At 37.1% G+C, this 17,697-nt stretch overlaps 1 protein-coding gene and 1 non-coding gene across 2 annotated transcripts in view; both read left to right on the top strand.

Annotated features, from left to right (window-relative positions):
- ARHGAP21 (Rho GTPase activating protein 21) overlaps positions 1–17,697 on the top strand; it is a 132,734-nt gene that overhangs the window by 13,734 nt on the left and 101,303 nt on the right.
- LOC116627070 lies at positions 4,457–4,563 on the top strand. Its single transcript, XR_004298413.1, has one exon. It is a non-coding gene; the product is annotated as a U6 spliceosomal RNA (small nuclear RNA).

Below are 17,697 nucleotides of genomic sequence, written 5' to 3'. Positions count from 1 at the left end.
TCTGTCACCACTCTTGGCTGTCTTTATTTGATCATAATCTTGTATCTAACTCTTACTTTAAACTAGTTACTGAAACATTGTGTTTGGATCAAGTGGGATCTCTAGGGAAAAGGTAGGCAGATACATAAGGCTCTGAACTTTTCATATATATTCAGGATGCATAAGGATACCAAAAACACATGGCTTAGAAAGTGGATACTACTTGATTTTGCCAAACTGTGGTGAAATGTTTAGCATATTTTTGACAGTATGTCTTTTCTAGTTGGCTTTGAATTGACAGCCGACCAGATAGCGACTTTATTTCAGTCTCTGAAAAGGATTTCAAACTTTAGAAACCAGTTTGTGTGATTAAGAGGTAAAATATAAAATGCCGATAATCAGGAATAAGAGGAGGCATCATTCCGAGCCTGCAGACATTAAAAAGATAGAAAGGGAATATTATGAACAACCTTATGTCTGTGAATTTGACAGTTTAGATGAAATGAGCAGATTTTGTGTAAGGATTCTGTACCCATTCAGATCTGTTTGTGTATATGGGGGGAGTGGGTTCCCAAACCAAGCCGTTCTCCCAACACCAGCTGGGTATCCTACAATTCAACTCAGTTCTGACACTGTCTACCTGGAGACAACACCATAGCATCAGATCCCACAGATTAAGGGCTCAGTCCTATAAGACTGCCCCCTCACCCTTTAGCCACCAATTGCGAATCCAGGTTTGTTGCCTGACCCACCAGCTGTAGACGGCTGTAGATCGGAGGTTCCAACCACCCCCTCCTTGGGTTCAGTTAATCTGGTAGAGTGACTCACAGAACTCAGAGAAACATATTACAGACTAGATCACTGGTTTATTACAAAAGAATATAACTCAGGAACAGCCAGATGGGAGAGATGCATGGGGCAAGGTACTGGGAAAGGTGTAGAGCTTCCATGCCCTCTCCAGGCACACCACTCTCCCCAAATCCTCTCGGGTTCAGCAACCTGGAAGCTTTTGAACCCCATCCTTTTGGATTTTTATGGAGGCTCCATTACATGTGCATAATTGATTGCATGGTTAGCCATTGCAAATGATTTGAGCTCCAGCCCCTTTCTCCTCCCCAGAGGTCAGAGGGGTGGGATTGAAAGTTCCAACTCTCTAATCACAGGTTTGGTTCTCTTGGCAACCAGCCCCTGTCCTTAGGTGCTGTCCAAAAGTCACCTCATTAACACAACAAAAGACACCTTTGTTACTCTTACCACTTAGGAAATTCCAAGGGTTTTAGGAGCTCTGTGCTGGGAATGGGGATGAAGACCAAATATGTATTTCTTACTATAAATCACAATATTACACCTTGAGAGATACAAAACTGCCACAGGAGAAATAAAAAAAAAATCTGACTAGTGCCATATAGGTTAAAGAAATTGAATTTGTAGTTAAAAACCTCCCCACAAAGAAGACTCCAGAACCTGATGGCTGCATTGACATATTCTATAACGTGTTTGAGGAAGAAATCATACCAGTTCTATACGAACTCAAAAGACGAGGTGGAGGGAACATTTCCCATCGCCTTTTTATGAGGCCAGTATGAGCCTGGTAATTACCAAACAAGAACATTATAAGGAAAAGAATTCAGACCAATAACCCTCATGGTTGTAGATACAAAAATTCTTAACAAAATGCTAGCAAGTTAAATCTATCAATATATGAAGAGGATAATAATGTCATGATTAACTTGAAGTTATCCCAAAAGTGAAAGATTGTCATTTTAACATATTAATAATTAACATATTTAACAGTTTTACAAGATACAATAAAGGAGAAAATTCATATGATCATCCACTCAGTAGATGCAGAAAAAAGCATTTGACAAAATTTAACACTCATTCATCATAAAATCTCTCTGAAAACTGGGAATATAAAGAAATTTATCCAATCATACTTGGAGAAATATTGAATACTGCTAAGGTCAGGAACAGGGTGACGATGTCCGCTCTCAATACTTCTATTCAACAATATTATGGAGTCTCTACTTAATGTAATAAATCATGAAAAAGAAAGAAAAGGAAGGAAGGGAAAAGGGAAGGAAGAAGTAAAACTTTATTTGCAGACAGTGTGATTGTGCACATAGACACTGTAAGGGATCTACTAAAAACACTTTTTAGAACTAGCAGATTTTTCATAAGATACAAGGATACAAGGCTACTGTACAAAAATCAGTGTATTTCTATAAAACAACTGGGAAATGAAATAAAAATAATACCCTTATTATTTTAATAGCTTAAAGACAGCCTCAATAAATGGAGAAATACACTATGTTTATGGATTGGAAGACTCAGTATTATTAAGATGTGACTTAGCCACAAATTGCTGTATAAATCCAGCTCAATTCCAATTAAAATTCCAGCAAGGTTTAACACTTTTTTTAATTAGAAATAGATAAGCTAATTCTGAAATTTATTTGGAAATGCAAAGGACACAGAGTAACCAAAACAGTTTTGAAAAAGATAAAATATTAATTTTATATTATTTATATTACTTTGTAATACTTACTCAAAGCTACAAAAATCAAGGTAGTATAGAATTGGTTTAATGATAGATACATATAATAATGGAAGGCAGTGGAGAGTTGGGATACTCATGTAAACATGATCATTTGAATTCAGTGGGGTGATTTGAGTGGTACTGAACAAGTAGATATCCATATGGGCAAAAATGAACCTTTATGTCTATCTTACATCACAGAAAAGTTAACCCCAATTAGATCACTGACATACATGTAAAAGCGAAGACAGTAAAACTTCTAGTCAAGAACAAAATATATATGACTTTGGGGGTAAACAGAGAGTTCTGAGACGGGACACGAAAAGCGCTAACCAGAAAAGAAACAAAAGGATAAGTTGGATTGCATCAAAATTAAAAACTTGTGCTCTTTGTGAAACACCATTAAGAAGATGAAAAGTAAAGCCATAGATGGGGAGAAAATATTTGTAAAACATATATCTGATCAAGGACTTGCTTCCAGACAGCCCAGTTTTTAAAATGGGCAAAAGTTGAACTACATAAAAGGAGATAGATGAATTGTGTATCAGCGCATGAAAAGATGTTCAATAGCATCAGCCAGTAGGGGAAAAAATGCAAATTAAAACTACAATGAACTGCCACTGTACTCCCACTAGAATAGCTAAAATTAAGAATAAAAATACGAAGGGTTATTGGGTATGTGGGGCAACTGAACTCAAACATTGTGAGAGGGATGTAAAATGACATAGCCACTTAGGACAATATTTTGGCAGTTTTCAGAAGTGAAGCATATATTTATTATGTGGCCCACTCCTAGGGACTTACTAAGGGAATTGAAAACAATGTCCACAAAAAGACTTGTGTATGAATGTTCATTAACAGCTTTATTCATAGTATTCCCAAATTTGAAACCGCCCCAAATCCATCAACAGACAAATTATGGTATATCCATGTAATGGAATACTACTCAGAAATTTAAAAATAACAAACTGTTGATACACTCAGTACCATGAATGAATCTCAAAATGCTAAGAAAAAAGCCTGAGTTGGAAGAGTACGTGATTCTACTTACATAAAAATTGCAGAACTGAGTAAACTAATCTGTAGTGAGAGAGAGTAGATCAGTGGTTGCCTGGAGCTGGGAGGGCTTTGATTGCAAAGAAGCATGAAGGGAGTTGGGGAGATGAAAATGTTCTTGATTGTATGGTGGCTATGGTTCTGTGGGTGTGTACAGTGGCCAGAATTCATTGAACTGTACATTTTAAAGGGGTACACTCATATATAAATTAAACTTCACTAAAATTTATTAAAAAAAAAAAAACCAGTGTGACCACACCAGATTTTGGTGAAGATGTAGAGCAACTGGACCTCTGATAGATTGCTGATGGGAGTGTAAAGTGGTACAATATTTTAAAAAATCTTTTGGCATTTTCTTATAAAGTTCACCATATACCTACTTTATGATCTAGCATTTTCATTCCTACATAATTACTCCCAAGGGAAATAAAATACATGTTCACACTTGTTCAGGAATGTTCATAACAGCTTTATTCATGATGGCTCCAAACCAGAAACAACTCATTGTGTATTAATAGGAAAATAGATAGGTTTTCATATATTCCTACTGTGGAATACTTTTTGGCAATAAAAAGCAGAAGATTATGTCTACATGCAGCAATATGGATGAATATCAATATCAATAGCAAGATAAATGAATATTGCCTCTGGGGGTAAGGGAGGAGACTTCCAGAATGACTAGGAGGACACACAGGAAACTTCCTGGGGGTGATGGAAATGTTCTGTCTCTTGAGGTTGGGGTGAATTACTTAGATACATGCATTTGTAACATATCATGAACTGTATACTTAAGAGCTATGCTTTATAAGAGTTAAACATTGTGTGTAAATATTTATGCCTCAATTAAAATATATGAAAAATATGAATTAAAAATATAAAACACTGCTCACTTGAGCAGCACATATACTAAAATTGGAATAATACAGAGAAGATTAGCATGGCCCCTGCACAAAGATGACACATAAATTTGTGAAGTGATTCATATTTTTTTTAATGCAAAACAAGGAAAAAAAACAAAATATAATGAGAAACAATGGACAAAACTAAGTAATGGCTGACATTAAACACCTTGGCCACTACTGGAATATTAGTTTTGTCTTTTCTCACTCTCAAATCCTCCAACTATATACACACACACACACACACACACACACACACACACACACACATATTTAAAGATTTTTACTTATTTATTTGAAAGAGAGAGAGCACGAGCAGGGGACAGGAGCAGAGGGAGAGGGGGAAGCAGACTCCCCGCTGAGCAGGGAGCCCAACGTGGGACTCGATCCCAGTACCCAAGGATCATGACCTGAGCCAGAGGCAGGTACTTAACCAACTGAGCCACCCATGTGCCCCCCTCCCACTATATTTTTTTAAAAGAAGGAAATCAAAATACTTTTAGCTTCTGTGATTTCTAAGATCTGATTTCAAAGCTTTTTTTGAGAACAGTCAGGGAGAGAGTTGCTGTACCTTTCAGAAAGTTGAATTCTTAAAACTTTAATTTATAGCTCTAATATCATATGTTAGATCATATCATTGGACTTCTCTTATCCTCCTAAGTAGTTTAGCAAAATTCTTAAGTTTTGTTTTTCAATAGAGAACATTTTTAATTTTTTTCCTTAATTGTAGGTAACATTGAAAACTTATAAATAATTGAATATGAAAAATAATTCAAAAATTACATGTTCTATAGATTTTAAGTTACAAAATGTTGGTATGTCTTGGGTTTAATGAGACTGGCATACAACTACTAGGCAATTTAATTTTATCTAAGCCTTTGATTCTTTTGGAAGCCTACCTAAATAAGTAAACTTCTCTGAATACAGTTTGTAAAAAAAAAAAAAAAAGGTAGTTGATTTGTTTGCTTATGAAAGTATTATACTTAATTACTATGGTACTAGATTCTTATATAGGTAAAAGTTGTTACATTTCCCTTAACTATGACAAGTAATTTTATTTTTTTATTGGTTCAGAAATTATGCTATGTTAATACACATAACATAAAATTTACCATTTTAATCATTTTTACATGTACAATTAAGTGTATTAAGTCCATTCACAGTATTGTGTAATGATTATCACTATTCCCAGAACATTTTCATCATCCCAAACAGAAACGTTGTACTCAGTGAGTCATAATTCCCCATTCCCCCTAACCCCTAGTAGTCTCTATTCTGCTTTTAATATGCATTTGCCTATAGTAGATATCTCATATAAGTGGAATCATACAATAATTGTCCTGTTGTGCCTGGTCTATTTCACTTAGCATGAAGTTTTCAAGGTTTACCTGTTAGAGAATGTATCAGAACTCCATTCCTTTTTATGGCTGAGTAATATTCTTTTGTTTATACATACTATATTTTCTTATCCATTCATATGTTGATGTACGCTTGGGTTGTTTTCACCTTGACTATGGTGAATAATGCTGCTATAAGTATTATACCTAAGTTTCTGTTTGAGTCCCTGTTTTTAATTCTTTTGATTATATGCTCAGACATGGAATTGCTGGGTCACATGGTAATTCTGTGTTTAACAATTTTGGGGAACTGCCAAACTGTTTTCCACAGTGGCTTACTATTTTATATTCCTACTAGCAGTGTATGAGCATTGCAGTTTCTCTACATCCTCATCAGTACTTGTTATTTTCCATTTAAAAAAATACTTTTTTAAAATTATAGCCAGCTGGTGTATGTATGAAGTGTTATCTGACTGTGGTTTTGGTTTGTATTTCCATAATGACTGATGATGAGCATCTATATATTTTATGTGCTTGCTGGGTCTTTGCCCATCTTTAGATTGGGTATGTTTTTTGTTGTTAACTTGTAGGAGTTCTTTATGTATTTTGGATATCAATCCTTTATCAGATATATGACTTAACAAATATTTTCTCCCATTTTGTGTGTTTTCTTTTCACTTTCTTGATAGTGTCCTTTAATGCATAAAATTTTTAATGTTTATGAAGCCCAATTTATCTTTCTCTTTTGTTGCCTATGCTTTTGACATCATAAGTAAGAAACGGTTGCCAAATCCAAGGTCATGAAGATTTTCCACAGTGTAATCTTCTAAGAGTTTTATAGTTTTAGCTCTTAAATTTAGATCTTTGGTCCATTTGGGGCCAACTTTTCTATACAGGTATGATTTCATTCTTGTGGATATCCAGTTTTCTCAGTACCATTTGTTTGAAAATCGATCCTTTCCCCATTGAATGGTCCTGGCACTGAATTGAAAATCAATTGACCATATATGTGAGAATTTATTTCTGGGCTCTCTAATCTATTCCATTGTTCCATAGGTCTATACTGTGCTACAGTGTGGCATACTGTAGTGATTATTGCAGTTTGGTAGTAAGTTTTTCAAGTGGGGAGTGTGAGTCTTTCAACTTTGTTGTTATTGTTGTTTCATTGTTGTTATTGTTTTTTGTTTTTTTTTTTAACATTACTCAGTTCTCATCGCGAAAAGTGTACTCTTCAATCCCCCTCATCTATTTCACCCATCCCCACCCCATTCCCCTCTGGTGACCATATATTTGTTATCTATAGTTAAGAATCTGTTTCTTGGTTTGTCTCTCTCTCTTTCTTTTTTCTTTGCTCATTTGTTTCTTAGATTGCATGTATGAGTGAAATCATAGGGTATTTGTCTTTCTCTAATTTTGCTTAGCATTATACTCTACCTCTATCCATGTTGTTGCAAATGGCAAGATTTCATTCTTTTTTATGGCTGGAATAATATTCCATTGTATATATACACCACATCTTCTTTATCCATTCATCTATAAATGGACACTTGGGCTGCTTCCATAATTTGGCTAATGTAAATAATGCTGCTATAAACAGAGGAGTGCATGTATCCCTTTGACTTAATGTTTTTGTATTTTTTGGGTAAATACCCAGTGGTGCAATTACTGGATTGTAGGCAGCTCTGTTTTCAACCTTATTTATTTATTTATTCATTCATTCATTCATTCATTCGGCTCCACACCTAATGTGGGGCTCGAATTCACGACCCTGAGAGCAAGAGTTGGATGCTCTACTAACTGAGCCAGCCAGGTGCCCCTATTTTTAAGCTTTTGAGGAACCTTCATACTGTTTCCCACAGTGCCTGCACCAGTTTGCGTTCCCACCAGCAGTGCACCAGGGTTCCTCTTTCTCCACATCCTCACCAACACTTGTGATTTCTTGTGTTTTTGATTTTATCCATTCTGACAGGTGTGAGGTGATAGCAGATTATACTTTTGATTTACGTTTCCCTGATGATGAGTGATGTTGAGCATTTTTCTTCATGTGTCTGTTGGCTCTCTGTCTGTCTTCTTTGGAAAAAGGTCTGTTGATGTCTTCTGCCCATTTTTAAATTGGATTATTTGGTTTTGGGATGTTGAGTTATATAAGCTCTTTATAGATTTTGGATACTAGCCCTTAACTGTATCTGTGATTTGCAAATATCTTCTCCCATTCAGTAGGCTGCCTTTTAATTTTGTTGATTGTTTACTTCACTGTGTAGAAGCTTTTTATTGTAATGTAGTCCTGGTGGTTTATTTTTACTTTTTTTTTTTTTTTTAAGATTTTATTTATTTATTTGAGAGAGAGAGCACGAGTGGGGGGAAGGGGAGAGGGAAACAGAATCCAAACCAGACTCTGCACTGAGCGTGGGCCCTGCCACAGGGCTTGATTCCATGACCACAAGATTACGACCTGAGCTGAAACCGAGTCAGACACTTAACCGACTAAGCCACCCAGGTGCCCATAGTTTTGCTTTTATTTCTTTTGAGATATATCTAGAAAAACTTTGCTATGGCCAATGTCAGAAAAGTTACTACCTGTGCTCCCTTCTAGGATTTTTATGGTTTCAGGTCTCATATTTAGGTCTTTAATTCATTTTTAGTTTATTTTTATGTATGGTGTAAGAAAGTGGTCCAGTTTCATTCTTCTGCAGGTAGCTGTCCAGTTTTCCCAGCACCATTTGTTGAAGAGACTCTCATTTTCCCATTGCATATTTTTTATGGTGGTGGTTTTGCTTTTCTCCGGATAATATTAACAGGCAAGCTCAGGAAAAAGTGAATTTGTTTCTGTTAGATTAACTGTGTATATTTCTAGAAGACTTTGTTTGCCAGATGGTCTCAAACTTCTAGTAGGAAAAGAGGCCAATTGGATTTTTTGGTTTTAGAGCAAAAATATAGACCATCAGAATAGATTCCTAATAGTTGGAAATAAAAGAGTAATTAAGTCTTCGCAAAGGGTGATATGGTTGTTAAAGAGCCGTATAGTTTATACTTGTTTTTGCCTAAAAATGTATAAACAGTTAGTTAGTAGCCCTTTGATTTCTAGCTTGGGATATTTATTTGTCTCTAGTTTTGAGTGTCACAGTCTTTTAATATTCTTTATTCCTGTTGCACTTTAGGTATTTATACTATTGACATTTACTAGCCTTTTATTTAATCTTAATATACTTTTGGTAAGTGCTAGGCTGTAATGTCTGTTTCCTGGAAACATACAGTGAGAGAAGTAGATTTTAGATAACTTTTTAGGGTTTTAAGAGAGAACACTGAACCCTTATTAAATACCTTAAAATTTTTATTTACCTCATTTAATCCTGACAGCCACCGTATATCATATATAAAAAAGAAATGTTTTTCTGAAGAAAAAGTTCATTTAAAGCTGAATCACTGTGATGGGATTTAAAGTACATATACTTCTTCCACATAATGTCTTACTGTCCAACATGGAACATTGACTCAAAGCAAATGACAGGTCCATCGTCCCTTGAATATATGTGAAGTCTGAAGTGTTTTCATGTCTGTTCTTGTCCATTTTGCCTGAAATGCTTTTATCATGTCTTGTCATTTATGTAAATCCCACACTTCTTTCAAAATTTGGCTCAAATCTTACCCGCTTGTAAAGCTTTCTTTGACCTTAGTGACCTGAGGTGAAAAAGACGGTCCCAGTTCAGGGTTGATGGTCTTGCTTTCTGTGGTCTTCTTCCCCCGTTCTTTTTTTCTTTTGGATTCCTGCTGTCTCGTTACCCTTATTTCCAGTGCTATTTGTGCAGATCTGTAATCTATTATCCAAAATTCTTGGGTTTTTCAGATTTTAGAAATGTCAGATAATGCAGGTTTTTTCAGTAATTTCTGCTGAAAATGTATGACTGTTTATCTTCTGGGGAATAAATAAAAGCTTAGACAGAGCTTCGTGTCAGCTCAGGTCAGGGCAGGTTTTGCCATCAATGAGTTACAAAAATATGTTTTGACTTTCAGGGATGTTTGAATTTCAGAAGTGTCAATATGGGATTATAGACGGGTATTAACTAATTTTTTAGGAGCATAAACTGTACGTTGGGAAAGGAGTTCCACCTCCTTTCAGAGGTGGTCTGCGTGTGTGTATATGTATTTATGTATTTGTCTGCCTATCTGTCTAGTATTATTAGCTTGTAGATGCAAACCTATGTCAGAGATTTCGATTCTTAGAGCAGCTCCAGTTCTCCTATTTTTGACCAGCGGCAGCCTCTTCACGTTTTCAACTGAGTCCTTTAGACATGAGCCTGATTGTCTTTTGTCCTTACTGTCAAGTGTGGTTTTCTAGCTCATCTTTTATGTACATTTCCTGCCCAGGACTTACCATCAGCCATTTCTCTAAGAAGTCCTGCTTTCTTTTAGTGGCGAATGATTATTTCGAGATCACATCTGGATGTTAGGGGTGTTCCTTGCTACTGGGTTGCAGTTGTTTATGGTCCATTTTATATGAACTTTTTAATTTTTTAATTTTTATTTATTTATTTGTTTAAAGAGTTTATTTATTTATTTGAGAGAGAGAGAATGAGAGAGAGCACATGAGAGGGGTTAGGGCCAGAGGGAGAAGCAGACTCCCTGCCGAGCAGGGAGCCCGATGCAGGACTCGATCCAGGGACTCCAGGATCATGACCTGAGCCGAAGGCAGTCGCTTAACCAACTGAGCCACCCAGGCGCCTCTGAACTTTTTTATTTTGAAATAACTTTAGACTCACAGAAAAGTTGCAATATAGTACAGAGTTGCCCTATATTCTTCACCCAAATTTCTTTAATGTACATCTTAAGTAACCACAGGACAATTATCAAAACCAGGAAATTAATATTACTAAAATATTATTATTGAATTATACACTGTGTTTAAGAATGATTTCTAGAAGCTTGATTATAGGAATGATTTATAAAAGCTTGATTATAGTTGGGCCTTTAGTCTCTGAGTCTTATTTATTTATTTATTTTTGGTATGTACTTCTGTGCAGTTGTTCTTTTTTTTTTTTAAAGATTTTATTTATTTATTTGACAGAGAAAGAGATAGCGAGAGCAGGAACACAAGCAGGGGGAGTGGGAGAGGGAGAAGCAGGCTTCCCACCGAGCAGGGAGCCCGATGTGGGACTCGATCCCAGGACCCTGGGATCATGACCTGAGCTGAAGGCAGACGCTTAACGACTGAGCCACCCAGGCGCCCTGTGCAGTTGTTCTTAACTAGTAAGGTCTGTCACTCACCTGGGAACTTTTGAACTGAAACCTTTCTTTCCCCTCTCCAAGGGGAATTCTGAATTTTTCAGAATCTCAAGGTGGGGATAGAATAGATGGTGTCAGTGTAGTATTGGGGATTTTGCTAGAATCCTGCCTGCTCCAACAGCTTAATAGGATCATTGAGGAAGGAAGCAATTTGTGTTTTTGCTCACAATTGATAATAATGGCCCTTTCGTTCCCAGGATAAAAGTTCATCTATCTTAAAATGATTCACATTTGATGTTTCCAGTTTCAGAGATTCCTATTATGCTTAGAATTGTCCTTCCACTTTATTAACGCATTCAGAAAATATTTATTAAGTACCTTCTAAGTGCTAGACATGAGGATACACCAGTGAAGAAATACGGACATGGTCTGGTCTCTGCCTTCATGGATCTACATGAATAATGAGAAGGTCAAAGCATTGAACACATAATTTTAATAGTGTGCAATGAATATTATTTGAGGAGAAGAGCAAGGAGTTATGAAAACATAGAGCAGACAGATCTCACCTAGGGTAGGGATCAGGGAAAGTCTTCCTGGGAAGATTGTGTTGAGCTAAGTCAGGTAGGAGTTAGCTGGATAAAAAGAAGGATCTTTTGGCAGAGGAACAACCTTAGTCTCTGATTATGCCTAGTGGCAACAGCTGGGGTGAATTTCTAGTATCTTTACTGGAGAAAAAACTACAAGACCAAGGAAGGAAAAAATGTAGAAGTGATCAGCAGCTTTATTGAATCTTTTCAAAGCATTCAGGTTTTCACAGAAATACCATCTCTCATTTTTACTCATATTTCATCAGTCTGTATATCATCTAAGCTACATGATAACAGTAACACAAGTAAAACCGACATAAAGAGGTTTGCAAAAATAAACTGGTTGTGTCAAGTTGGGTCTCATTTGGTGGCAGCAGAAATAAGTGGCTAGAGACTGTCTTCCCAAACATCAAGAGTTGAGCTTGCCATGGGCTCAGCCAGTGTTTATGCAACAGGAATTAAGAATTTTGGTTTGTCTGGCAAGTCATTTAGGCAGAGGTCAACTAAGCCAATGTCTACTATAATTATAGTTTGGGGAATAGATGAGCTCATTGAGAGAGATGAGAGGAGAGGGCCAAGGTCAGAACCTTAGGGAACACCACCAATTAAGGGAAAGATAGAGGAAGGAGAACAAGCTAAAGATTTCAAGAACTAGTTAAAAACACGCATTCCAGGAACCTTTGAATCTCCATGCTTGGACTCTGAGCAGTCTTGCAACTTTGTTTTTTGTTTAGCCCGGCTTTTCGCAAACTTATTTTGCATTGAAAAACTTTTTTCACTTAACTGATTCACATTCTGTATCCTATAGAACAAGTAGGAACATTTTTTGGGAAATGCTGCCGTAGGCAGAAAGGGGCAAGGAAGGGATTTAGGCGGGGTAGTCATCGGATTAGTTTGTACTGTCAGAGATTCTTTTGGTAGTCCTCTGGAGGTGAGATTCCAGAAAGGAGCGAGACAGGGTGTTTGGGAGACCAGCTGGAGGCCCTCGAGGTAGTCCAAGAGACAGTTGATGGGGGTCTGAATTTAGGCAGTGACAGTGGGACTGGCAAAGGGACAGGTTCACTCCACATTTTCGTTGAAAAGACAGGATTTGGTGACGGATGTGAGAGGTAAGGAAGAAGGAGTCTAGGATGACTGGTTTCTGTTTCGGTGACTAAGGGGCTGAATTGTGCTGCCATTCTGCAGAGGAGGGGCTACCGAGCTGGTGCGGGTTGTGACGGGGGGAAGGTGAGTTCAACTGGGACATGTGGTGTAAGGTACTGAGGTGAATGTGCTTATTAACAAGAGTTTAGACATGCAGATTTGGAGCTTGGGAGAGAAGGTGGGGCCAAAGAAAGGTTTGGAAATAATTCATAATTATAAAATCATGGGTCTGGAGGGTGACATCGTCTAGGGACAGCATAAGAAATGAGAGGTAGAATTCTGATGTGGACAGCAAAGGAAGCCCATCTTAAGAATATGAATGATTGTCACTTATCAGGTGTTTGTTAGACACTGTTTTTTTTCTTTTTTTAAAGATTTTATTTATTTGAGAGAGAGAAAAAGAGAGCACGAGTGGGGGGAGGGGCAGAGGGCCAAGCAGACTCCCCACTGAGCGGGGAGCCCCATGCAGGGCTTGATCCCAGGACCCTAAGATCATGACCTGAATCAAAGGCAGATGCTTAACTGACTGAGCCACCCAGGTGCCCCAGTTAATGTTATTTTATTTCATACTAAAACCCCCCTGAGGACAGGTGTTACCTCCATTTTACAAATGAGTGAAGTGCAGCTCAAAAGTTAAGGTCAGCTCCTGGTCATACATCTGGTAGGTAGCAGTTGAGGAGTGAAGTCTGTCTTATTACAGTCTAGGCTCTCTTTCAAGAAGGAATGGTTAGAGAAGTAGGGAGAGAACCAAGAGAGTCGTAAAAGGTACCCAGGACGAGAGGGACCTTACGGAGTTGTTAGCCTATGAGATGTACCGAGCGATGAAGGATTCAGGGATACCCCTCGGATTGAACAAAGTCTGAGGGGCACGGGTGCTACACCAGCTTTGCATCAGGAGCTGGTTTGTTGTGGGATGCGGCCAACACTGATTTATTGTACCACCTTCCCAAGTTGTGTCTTCATTGAGTACATAAGTGCTAGCCTCTGGTTTCCAGAAAGGAGAGAGCCATCATCTTTTTAAAAACCAGATGATAGTAAATATAGAGTAAGGCTTTTGTGAAAAGTTTTCCCTTCATGATCTCATAATTTAAATGTACCAGTGTTTGGGAAGATGATGTAGTTCTGCCCGTGAGTTATTGCCGCTTAGACAGGAAAGGGAGGGGAGGATCGAATTTGCGGCTCCCATCACTGCAGGGCTCTGGTTAACGGCGCTACGGAGCTGACAGGAGCTGAGTCAGAGGAGACATGCAGACTGTGCTATAGGCAGCCATGGCCCAGTTCGGGATTTTCGACTGTATGATCAACCACAATTGGAGCTTATTGTGCAATCTGTACTGTGCATGGAGTGGTCAGGTTTGTTTGATAAATATATATATATATAAATATATATGTATTTTTGCTTTTCAATTAAAAACTGCTATAATGTATAAACCAGAAAAAAGAAATCAGTGAGAATGCTGGATATAAAATCAGTGCCTTCCTATACCAGTGAAAAAGTAATCTTTTAGACTTACTTTTTGTTGAAATACTTGCTTAACATGGCCTATCTCGACTCTGATCATCTGAATTTCTCTACAAGAATTAACTCTTCAGTTGCAGGGATGAGACTTTGTAGAGCTTTAAGTAGTGGGGGAGGGGTAGTTAGAATGAATTACTTAAAAAATAAAACTAGGAAAAATTAAAGCAATAAAATTGTAAAACAAAGTAAATGTTCTATATTTTTAGAGATGTTTCATATTCTGTTTATAGGAAGGTAGGCAAGATTTTGGAAGAGTTGCTTTTTAGCCAGCTTTTCATCTTAAATGAAATACAGTTCTCGATTTCTTTCACTATGGGATTAAATGGAAGTTCATTTTTTAACTTATTCTGTTCCTGGAGAGGCTTTTAGGAAATAGTTATTTTGCAATAGAGAAACTTTGCTGGGTATATTTTTTTTATGATGGTTGTCATATGCTTTTGAATTTCCTCCCCTAAGAAGCAAAAATTCTTATTTCTCCCTTCAACCTTCAATCAACATTGTTATTATCAGGTGCAGACTGGTTTTTTAAGTCATAAATAACATCGTACATATTCAGCATAATAGCTTCTCTCACAAAACAGATACCCAATGGTAGCTTTGTTCTAGTTATCAATGAATCTTTAAAAACTATGAATTAATTACCTTGTAGGGTTATTAATCACTTTGTGGGTATTCGTTTTCCTTTTAAAAACGTTCTTTAGTATTGTTTGAAATTTAGAAGAAAAACTAAAGTGTTGAAAGTAGTGAATGATAAATGAAATGTAACCTCCCCCCCCCCCCCCCGAAACACAGCACCGTTTCTCAGTTCTCCCATAGCCACGGCATGCACAGAAGTTTATGAGACATGGATTTAGTTCCAAGTGGGACTTTTGGGTCTCTAGTACTTTACTTTATGTCCTATTCTGTCTATTCAGGAATGGTGAAAGGATATTTTCATAGTTCAGGTTGCATACAATAAACTAACATATCAGAAATTTAGAGATGGAGAAGGTCATTTAGTCTCTATTTCTTCCAGCATAAGATTGATTTCCTCAGTGCACTTTCTAGTTCTCTCCTAATGGATTTACATTACCGTAAAAATATGGATTTTGAATGGCTACTTAGAGAATAAAAGAAGATAGATACTGCAATTATCTTTGCATGTAAAATTCATAATATCAGGAACTTACCAAAGCTGAAACTTAAAAAAAAAAATCGAATACTTAGGAACTGGTTTGCAGTTATTACTAAACTTATTAGTTAGAAAACTTTCTAGTTTGAGGTCTAGGACCTTGTCAAGACTTCGTTCTGGCTAATCCCAAAGGAATATTTGAGTTGTGACAGAATCTAAGGATAAGTTGATCCAGTGAGCCAGCAGTAGAAAGTGCCTTTGGACCTGCGTTGGCTTGGGATTTTGCAGGATTGCTGTGGCTGCCTTCCCTGTGGTTTACATTCAACAATAGGCCATTTAGTTGCTGACATCACTCAGAAGAGTTTGCAGAATTTAGCATAAAGTAAAAATGGCATGCGATCACGTCTCTTGGGGCCTTTATGCCAGCACTTAAAATATTTGGTGGAAGACACAAACTCAGTGCTTTGGGGGCAAGGTGGCAGGTTCCATAAGAGTGAAGAGAATTGAAAAGAATCAGGTATAAAACAACAGGGGCTGGTGGAGACTGTGGCAAACTGGAGAATCAGCTTCGGGAGATTGATGCCCTGTTGGACCTCCTGTTGTCCAATCATTTAGTTTTCAAGAGGAACTTAAATTTTTTTTGTGACTTCATCCTAATTTTTAAGTGTTGGGGACTCATTCAAATTTTTCAAAATACCGAGATCTCAGCAAAATACATCTATTGCCAAATGTAGCATGAGGCTTCCAGGTGTGTAACTTCTGGTTTCCAGAAAACTTTAGGGCAGAAGTTGATTTTATTTGAGTTTTACTACTGAAGCTAAGCAGTGCCCAGGGATGCTGCTGGAAAGTTTATGATATAGGTAGGCAAGTGTGGGAGGGAAATAAGGAGTAGAGGAAGTGGCAGGGTAAGGAGCAAGGGAGGCAGACCGAAGGAGCAGCAGACCCCATAAGTGATGTGATGGGAATGGGAGGGCGCCACAGTGGGCACGGTTCTTAGTTGGCACTTCTTGGGCATACTGCTGGGGAATTCTGATTGAGGGTCTCTTTACTTCTGCACTGCTGTAGGAGGCAGCATAGTGCTATGGGGAAGAATATAGACTTTCATGCCCAAGAGTTGGATTCAAGGCCCGGTGCTGTGCCTGGCTCTCTGATGGCCCTGGCATTACTCACTCACCTCTTCTTTTTCATCTCTTGAGTACCTTCATCGGTGAATCTTTAAAACTGCTGTGAGGATTAAATCTGATGACCTGGATCCTGCATTTAACACAATGCCTGGCACCATGGTACTTAATAATGTTTACTATTCTTATTAATATATTCTAGGCTGATGCATATGTATAAGGGTGATATCGTATGAGATCCATATTGGAAATAAAAAGGTGGGAGTAAAGAGGTCCCATTAATTTAATTTTTTAAATTATAAGCAAAAATTATAAAAATTGGAAAATATAAATTGATTTACCTAGTTCAATTACTCAAATACAACTCTTGTTAATATTTTGATATGTTTACTGCAGTTTTTTTCCTGCTCACATAATGCTGTTTTCTTCTGTGCGTGTGTATTTTACAGGTTGTAATCATAGTATGCACAAATTGTGACATCATATTTAATGGCTGCATAATATGCTAGCTAGAGAAAAAATATATATCTAGTATAATCATTAAAATATCTTTAATGTTTATTATCTATATAATAGTACATTATCATTATAATGTATTTAATATTTTATGTATTACACTGTCAGTAATTTAGTCATGTAACTGTTGCTGGACATTTAAATTGCTTCCATTTTTTTGCTGTAATAAATAAAATATGGTGAATACCTTTGTGATTAAAACTGATTTCCTGTTTAGGATTACTTCCATAGGATACCATTTCAGAAGTGAAATTACTGGGTCAGAGTGATAATACTTTTATTTATGTATTTGTCTATTTATTTTTTAGGGTGATAATACTTTTAAAGGATAACTTTTATGAAATACATTTCTATATTAAGAGATATATTATCTTAGAGAGTAGAGTGTTCTTTTATAGATTATAATACTGTCAATTCCCACAACACCATTAGGAAGAGCAGACCCTGTGTTTCTCTCTTTTTTCTGCCTTGGTGTTTGAAATTTCAGATGTTCTAAACAGGATTTAGAACCAGAGGCAGAATGTTGGGTGATAGTGGAGCTCAGTCATACAAGAAGTTGGGCAGTAAGTCTTCACGTATATGACATATCCGATAACCCAGTTCTTGGTTTTCCCTCAGACCCTGTGACAATTGATATTGCACGGCCACATATCTAGGGAACCCAAAGGAC

Source organism: Phoca vitulina, unplaced genomic scaffold, assembly GCF_004348235.1.
Source record: "Phoca vitulina isolate PV1807 unplaced genomic scaffold, GSC_HSeal_1.0 scaffold93, whole genome shotgun sequence".
NCBI lineage: Eukaryota > Metazoa > Chordata > Mammalia > Carnivora > Phocidae > Phoca > Phoca vitulina.
This window is presented reverse-complemented; position numbering and strand designations above follow the sequence as displayed.